The following is a 7,500-nucleotide window of genomic DNA, read 5'->3' on the forward strand; positions in this document are numbered from 1 at the left end:
CTTTACCACATTCTCACCTAACCTATGGAACACCTCTGCACAGCCCTTCAAGAACCTCCACCAACACCCCTCTTCACCACCGCTGCCGCCACCACCACCGCTGCCGCCACCACCACCATTAAACCCGCCACCATCAACACATTACATCAGACATTGTCAGAAAACTCGAGCGCTTTCAAATTTGTGCAAATGTAAACGCATATATGTGTGTGTGTCTTTGCGTGCGCGAATGCATGTGCGTGCGCGTGTGTATGTATATATGATAGATGCACGTATGCGTATGTGTGTATATATATAAAAACATATATATATGTATCTATATACACAATAGAAATATGTTACAAAAACAAAATAGAAACTAATAAAAACTACACGTTGAAATGTAAGGGAAAAATAAGAGGAAAAATAAGCGAAAATGCACATTCGAAATAAAAAAAGGAAAGCCAATTCATGAAAAATAACGATAGATATATACAATTAGATGAACTGAGGTAGGAATAAAAGTAATAAAAGTTATTAGTGTGAATTGTTAAAGAGATTCAAAAGCATACCGGTTTCGTAAAAATATTATCATTGCTTTGAATGCACACCGCTTACTGAACGGTGTCAGGTCTACTAGTCCCTGAGTAAAAAGATTATGTGTAAGGGAGGTAAGTAGTTCTGGATTTGGTGCAATTAGGGTAGGTATAGATCTGTAATGTGAATGGTGTATGGGATGTATGGGAGTTAGTGGTATTAATTGAAAAGTTAGTAGTGTTCTGAAGTATGTTATGTGTTCATATTTGTTGTGGAAGATATTTATTGATGAAAGTTGCCTCTTTATTCATCCTTTGTTGTACTGATGTGTTCTGTGAACATTGGTAGAAGGGAAAAATTAGGAAATTAGGATTAAGATTCTGTCTCTATTAAGATTCTGTATCTGTCTCTATTGTGGGTGGCGGATTTGTTCTTTGTGGAGAGTGGTTCTTCGACGGAGTGATATTTCTGTTTGGCCAATATAATTATTACCACACCCTAAGCATGTAATGGCATAGATTAGATTTTCCGAGGCACAGGTGAAATTTGCTTTAATCTTAAATATTACACCTTGTTTAAAGTGGAACTCTGAGCCCTCCACTTTACGAAACCGGTATGCTTTTCAATCTCTTTAACAATTCACAATAATGACTTTTATTACTTTTATTCCTACATCCGTTCATCTAATTGTATATATATCTATCGTTAATTTTCATAAAAAGCCTTTCCTGTTTTTGATTTCCAACGTGCATTTTCGCTATTTTTGTTCTTATCCCCCCTAACCCCTCTCTCTCTCTCTTTCTCTCTCTCTCTTTCTCTCTCTCTCTCTCTCTCTCTCTCTCTCTCTCTCTCTATATATATATATATATATATATATATATATATATATATATATACATACATACATACGTGGTGGCGTGGTTACATGTTTAGAAATTTCTTTCTCAACCTCATGGTTCCGGGTTCAGTCCCACTACGTGGAACATTGGGCATGTGTGTTCTACTATAGCCTCGGCCGACCAAATCCTTGTGAGTAGTTTCGTACACAGAAACTTAAACGAGAGAGAACACACAATGTTTTTTCGTGAATTGGCGTTATGTATTAAGCGTATAACATGAATGCTCAGTTTGATTTATCATTAAGACTTTGGCTTTAACTACAACTGAAAAATGTGGTACTGAAATTGCCTACCAAAGAGAGCATAAATATAGCTCAGAGTAATTATGATAAAAAGATAAAGTTTCACAGCTGTTTCTAGCATAGACAAGCATGCGGTTTATGATACTGTGTTATGGTTCCATATAAGCTAAGTACACCGTCATCAGAGAGAAGAAAGTAAGAAATTATAGAAGTGAAAAGATATCCCTAATCTAAGTAAAGAATACTAATATTATCGATTGAGGATAGTTTTTCTTTTCTGTTTTCTTACTAATCTGACCTGACACACACACACATGACGCGACCACCCACCCGCCCACGACACACACACACACACACATGGATATATATAAAAAATAAAGTGTAAAATGATATATATAGATAAAAGATATGCCATTGAGAAATAGAAGATAATATATATACATAAAAGTGAAAATATATAAGTAGAAATATAATTTAAAATATGACATATATATATATATTACAGACATTTTTTTACAAACATTTTGTTAGCTGGCTGATGACTGTTCATAGAGTACCTCCACCCTTTGACGGGTTTTATTTTTTATCCTGCATGCTGTCCAACACACCCTCCTCACCAAGCAAGTCTGGTGGGGTTGCCAATTTAGTTGCCGCCGACCCAACCATGCAACAGTTAGGCTGGGTTACATGTTACCAGTAGGTCTCTCTCTCTCTCTCTCTCTCTCTCTCTATATATATATATATATATATATATATATATATATATGTGTGTGTGTGTGTGTGTGTGTGTGTGTGTGTGTGTGTGTGTGTGTGTATATTTACATATATATCTTTAATTTATATATATATATATATATATATATATATATATATATATACAGTGCGTGTGTTTTTATTGACTAAACTGGCAATATGACCATCCCCAAATACAACAACAATATATATATATATATATTTGTTTATTTAGCCGAAATTGCAAATATAATCTGGATCGCGACTGAAGAGAGAAAACTCCGAATGACACGTCCATGTTTTCTTTGTATCGTCTATCTGTATGTTTTGTCCCTTTCTTGTATCACCTAATTGTCTGGATGTTTTTTCGTTCTTGTCCCATTATATATATATATATATATATATATATATATATATATATATATATATATATATATATATATATATATATATATATATGCCAAACGGATAGAATGTGTCTTCCTGTGTTCCTATGAGTCAACTAATATCTTGAGTTGCCTTTCTATTTCAAAGGGGTTATTTAAGCTTACACGATCATTTAGTAATAGTTGCCTTTAGAACTAGTTCTAAAGACTGCAAGCTGGCGATGCGAACGTTAAAGTTTCGGTACTATCACTGTTTATTTCATCTTATGTTGGAGGCAGTGTCTTACGGAAATAGACTGTTTTAGTTATCATTACCGATCGAAACATTTAGATGTTTGTTGACACAGTCTCATTTTTCATTACAGTCCAATTCTTTGGAGGTGAACATACGTTCAAATCATTTGTGGGTGAACACTAACTTTTATTCTTGAGTGCCGTTAAGCTAAACTATCCGATGAAGTACGAAATGATATCTATATAATCGACTTTATCTTCTTTCCAAAACGTGGTGTATTGTACCAATTATCTTTCTAGCTGGCATTATCGTTAGTGCACTGGACAAAATGCTTGGCGGCATATCTTCCGGTGCGTTACGTTCTGAGTTCAAATACCATCCAGATCAAAATTACCATTCATCCTTTCGGGGTCGGTAAAATAAGTACCAGTTGACACACTTCTTTTAAAATCTCTGGTCTTGTGTCAATATTAGAAAAAATTATCTTAATTAATAGGCTACAAATTCCAACATTTTCACTTAAAACAGATGAAAATGAAAATAAACAGCTCAGTTGAATTAACTTTTTTCATCTGGAAGGCAGACATGTGAAGTTGCAATGATTATCTCTTCCTTCAGTTATTATCATAGATGACATGACACTTCTATCAACATACAAGCAAAGCATGCAGAACGTTCTCTTGGGGTTAGACGAGCTTGCGAAGTGCTCAAGGATGCGATTCAAAGCAAAAACGTCGCGTAGTCTGACATTTGTTAAGTGAGTGCAAAAAGAAGTAAACTTTCAATTAGCTGAAGAAAGCATTCCAACAGTCAAGGAAGAACCCGTCAAGAGCTTGGGGCGAGTATACATTTAAACATTTTCAGATAGGAATCGCAGGATGCAAGTTATGAATGAAGCTGAGGATGGGTTAACAGCAATTGATAATTCAAAGCTATCAGGTAAATATACAATTTGGTGCTTAGAGTTCGGCTTGTATTCGCGACTTTCATGGCCACTTTTAATATACGAGATAGCACTGTCACGTGTTCAAATCATTGAACAAAAGTGTAGTGCATTCATTAGAAAGTGACTAGGCTTACCTCGGATATTAAACAGTTCAGCTCTCTATCGTAAAAGAGGTTCGTTGCAGTTACCACTGGCGTCAATAGTCGAAATTTATAAACCAGGGAAGGTAAAATCGGTGTTGAGGCTGAGAGTGTTGAAGGACATAGAAATCAGGCTTAATCCACACATAAGTAGAAAGCAAAAGCAGAGACTTGGTTTTGGCGCAGATCGGTTCAGACCATTTGCAAGTATGATGCAGGGCGAACGCAGATCTGTTGTTAGCAACAGCGTCAAAACATGAGCAACAGAGAGAAGAGAGCGTTATTTGATCCAATGCACTCAACAATGATAGATGACAAGATGGGAGAATATGTTATTGAGAGAAAAATAAGTTGGAATGTGATATAGAAGTGGACTACATCTCGGCTAAGTCTTCTGATTCGTTCATCGTATGATGTCTTGCCATTGCCTACAAATCTAGTAAGATAGAATGTCTCAGAGAATGATATAGGCAAATGCGGACAGGTCGGAACACCGAAACATATTCTTTCCAATTGTTCACTGGAATTGAATAGATATACATGGAGACACAACCTGATGCTTAAGGTTATCTTCAAAGCTATAAAGAACCAAATTGCTCTCGTCAACAGTGGAAAAAAAAAGCATTGAAAGAACCAACCAGAGATTTCATTACCTTTGTGCGCTCAGGACAGCAGATCTGTTTCAAGAAGAAACATTCTGTGAGCGATGAAAAGTGGAACGTCTTTTGGGAGGTGGCTGCAAATTTACTGGGGTGCCAGGGATTTTTTCCCATCCCAGTTACGAAAAAAACGGATGATATAATGTGGTGTGAAAGAAAGAAATTGGTGAATCTAGTCGAGTTAACGGTCCCTCATGAAGATAATATGGACGCCGATCGGGTTCGAAAGATTGACCGTTATGTAAACCTCCTCAAGGAATATGAAGACGCAGGCTGGAAATCGGAGCATTTTCCAATCAATGTCGGATGTAGAGTATTCGTGGGACAGTGTGAGGCAACTGTTGTTATCGTTAGACCTAACACATCGTAAAATAAATACTACCACGAACGATATCCGAACAACAGTGGAAAAGGCTAGCCACTGGATTTGATTAAAAAGAGACGATGAGCGATGGCTAGAAGAATATTGAGCTTTATTTGATATCCAGTTGATGTAGCAAGCGAGGCCTCATAACAGTGAGTGTATTCATTAGAAAGTGACTAGGCTTACCTTGGATATTAAACAGTTCAGCTCTCTATCGTAAAAGAGGTTCGTTGCAGTTACCACTGGCGTCAATAGTCGACATTTATAAACCAGGGAAGGTAAAATCGGTGTTGAGGCTGAGAGAGTTGAAGGACATAGAAATCAGGCTTAATCCACACAGAAGTAGAAAGCAAAAGCAGAGACTTGGTTTTGGCGCAGATCGGTTCAGACCATTTGCAAGTATGATGCAGGGCGAACGCAGATCTGTTGTTAGCAACAACGTCAAAACATGAGCAACAGAGAGAAGAGAGCGTTATTTGATCCAATGCGGAATGATGCCGCAGGGAGGTAGGCCCTGAAACGACGCGCATTCTCTCCTGATGACCCCATACACTTGTTGGCTTCCGGTATGCAGGGCTTTCGACTGGTAGCACTTGCATGTGCAATTTGTTTGCAAAACATCAGAATGCCTGAATTAAAAAAGCTTAATCCTTGAATCAAAACAAAATTGGATTACGGATTCGGCTCGACAGATATAGCACAGTTAGTTTGTATGACGTTGATTTATAGTAACTGTTTAAACTTGGCACAAATCATTGTAAAATGCTCTTCGCTCTCAACCAGTCCAGTCTGCTTCTCTGTAGATACGTTATTGTTGTATTACAACAGAAGTGAAACTTCTTAGCAATGACAATATTGTAAATATGATGACTATTTCATTGACATACATTGCTGAGTTCATTCTCTTCTATTAGCTATCGCATAAAGATACATAAACTCTATAAATATGAATTAAATCTGTATACGCAACATAATGACGAAGCCATGAATGTGTCACAAAGATTCAACATACATTGCGGTTGAATATTTGAAGAACTCCCTTTATCTATGAAAAAAAAAATGAATTATCGCATGGGAAACAGTAACCTATCATTGAAGCAATAAACAAAATCATACAAAATATTTCCATTGCCATAATTATCTGCTCTGCTTTTAAAGAGGTGCAAGCACAGCATCAACGTTAAGAACGTCTCATTGACACAATACGGTTAAGGATTCAATCCAACTGTGGGCTAACTGCTATCTTTTCACAAACCCTTCAGTTAAGGAAAATTTTGAGGGAAAGTTGGTGGACAAAAACTCTAGGAAATTGACGAGGGGCGTCTCTGTATTAGGGTGGTGGATCTAATCATTTAAACACTTCCACGAGTTCCCTTGATGACTACGCTGTTGCGAGTGTACAGACCAAAACTTCGTTAAGAAGACAACTACCTACGACACTTCCTCTCAGAAGTCTTATGGTCTTTGAAAACATTAAAGATTTATTTCTTGGAAAATAATCTAAGAAGTTCATTTTTCACATCGTAAGTTTTGCAGAGGAAATTGGTACTTGAAGATCTGAGGCCCTTTGGTTTATAGGCTATTCTCATCGGAGAGGAAGAAGTCTAGTCTGGAGTTTTGGAACTATGCAGTGGTGTCTTGCATAGGTTTTGAATAGATGTGAATGCTAATTTGAGGGACCAGTTCCCTCAGAACGTTCTCGATATAGATCACTGCATATTACTACCTTTAATTAATCCCTTGGAACAATACCTTGTGTACCTTATTTTGCCTCTGCCAAAATTTACTTTTCAACCAGTACCTTGAATATGTCTGCTTTTTGTCTGCGATTTGAATTCATTTGCTGAATTTTTCTTTTTTATCATCGATTCTCTTTACTATTTTTAAATTTGACGACATTACGTTGGCTGAAATGGTGGCCGTGATGAATTCACTCATATCTTGTTCTATGTCATTCTTTGTGTTATCTTCTGTTACACTAGTTAAGCAAAGTGTGATGCCTTCATCATTATTCCTACTATTTGCATTAGGTACACCAGTGCTCTGATTTAATATTCCTGTTTCTATTCCAAAGTAGTGACTTACGAAGGAATTACGAAGGTATATGAATGAAAATATTCCGCTTCCTCTTTCTTCATCTAAGTGTTCGCCCTCTGGAAATCATTGCGTTTTGGTCCTTTCGGTTAGATTTCTAATGCATGGAGTAGCGGACAATTTCCTTCGACCTTCCAGTTCCTGATTGGTGTTTCGTTCCTGCAAATTTTAGCCATTATATTTACTGCTTAAAATCCACTGGATGTATCGGGTCAATGAAGATGATAATTAACTTAGTACATTTGTAAAACAGAATATTGCCGGGAAATAACTAAAATTCTTTTTTT

Source organism: Octopus bimaculoides, chromosome 6 (assembly GCF_046866305.1).
Source record: "Octopus bimaculoides isolate indiv1 chromosome 6, ASM4686630v1, whole genome shotgun sequence".
Lineage (NCBI taxonomy): Eukaryota > Metazoa > Mollusca > Cephalopoda > Octopoda > Octopodidae > Octopus > Octopus bimaculoides.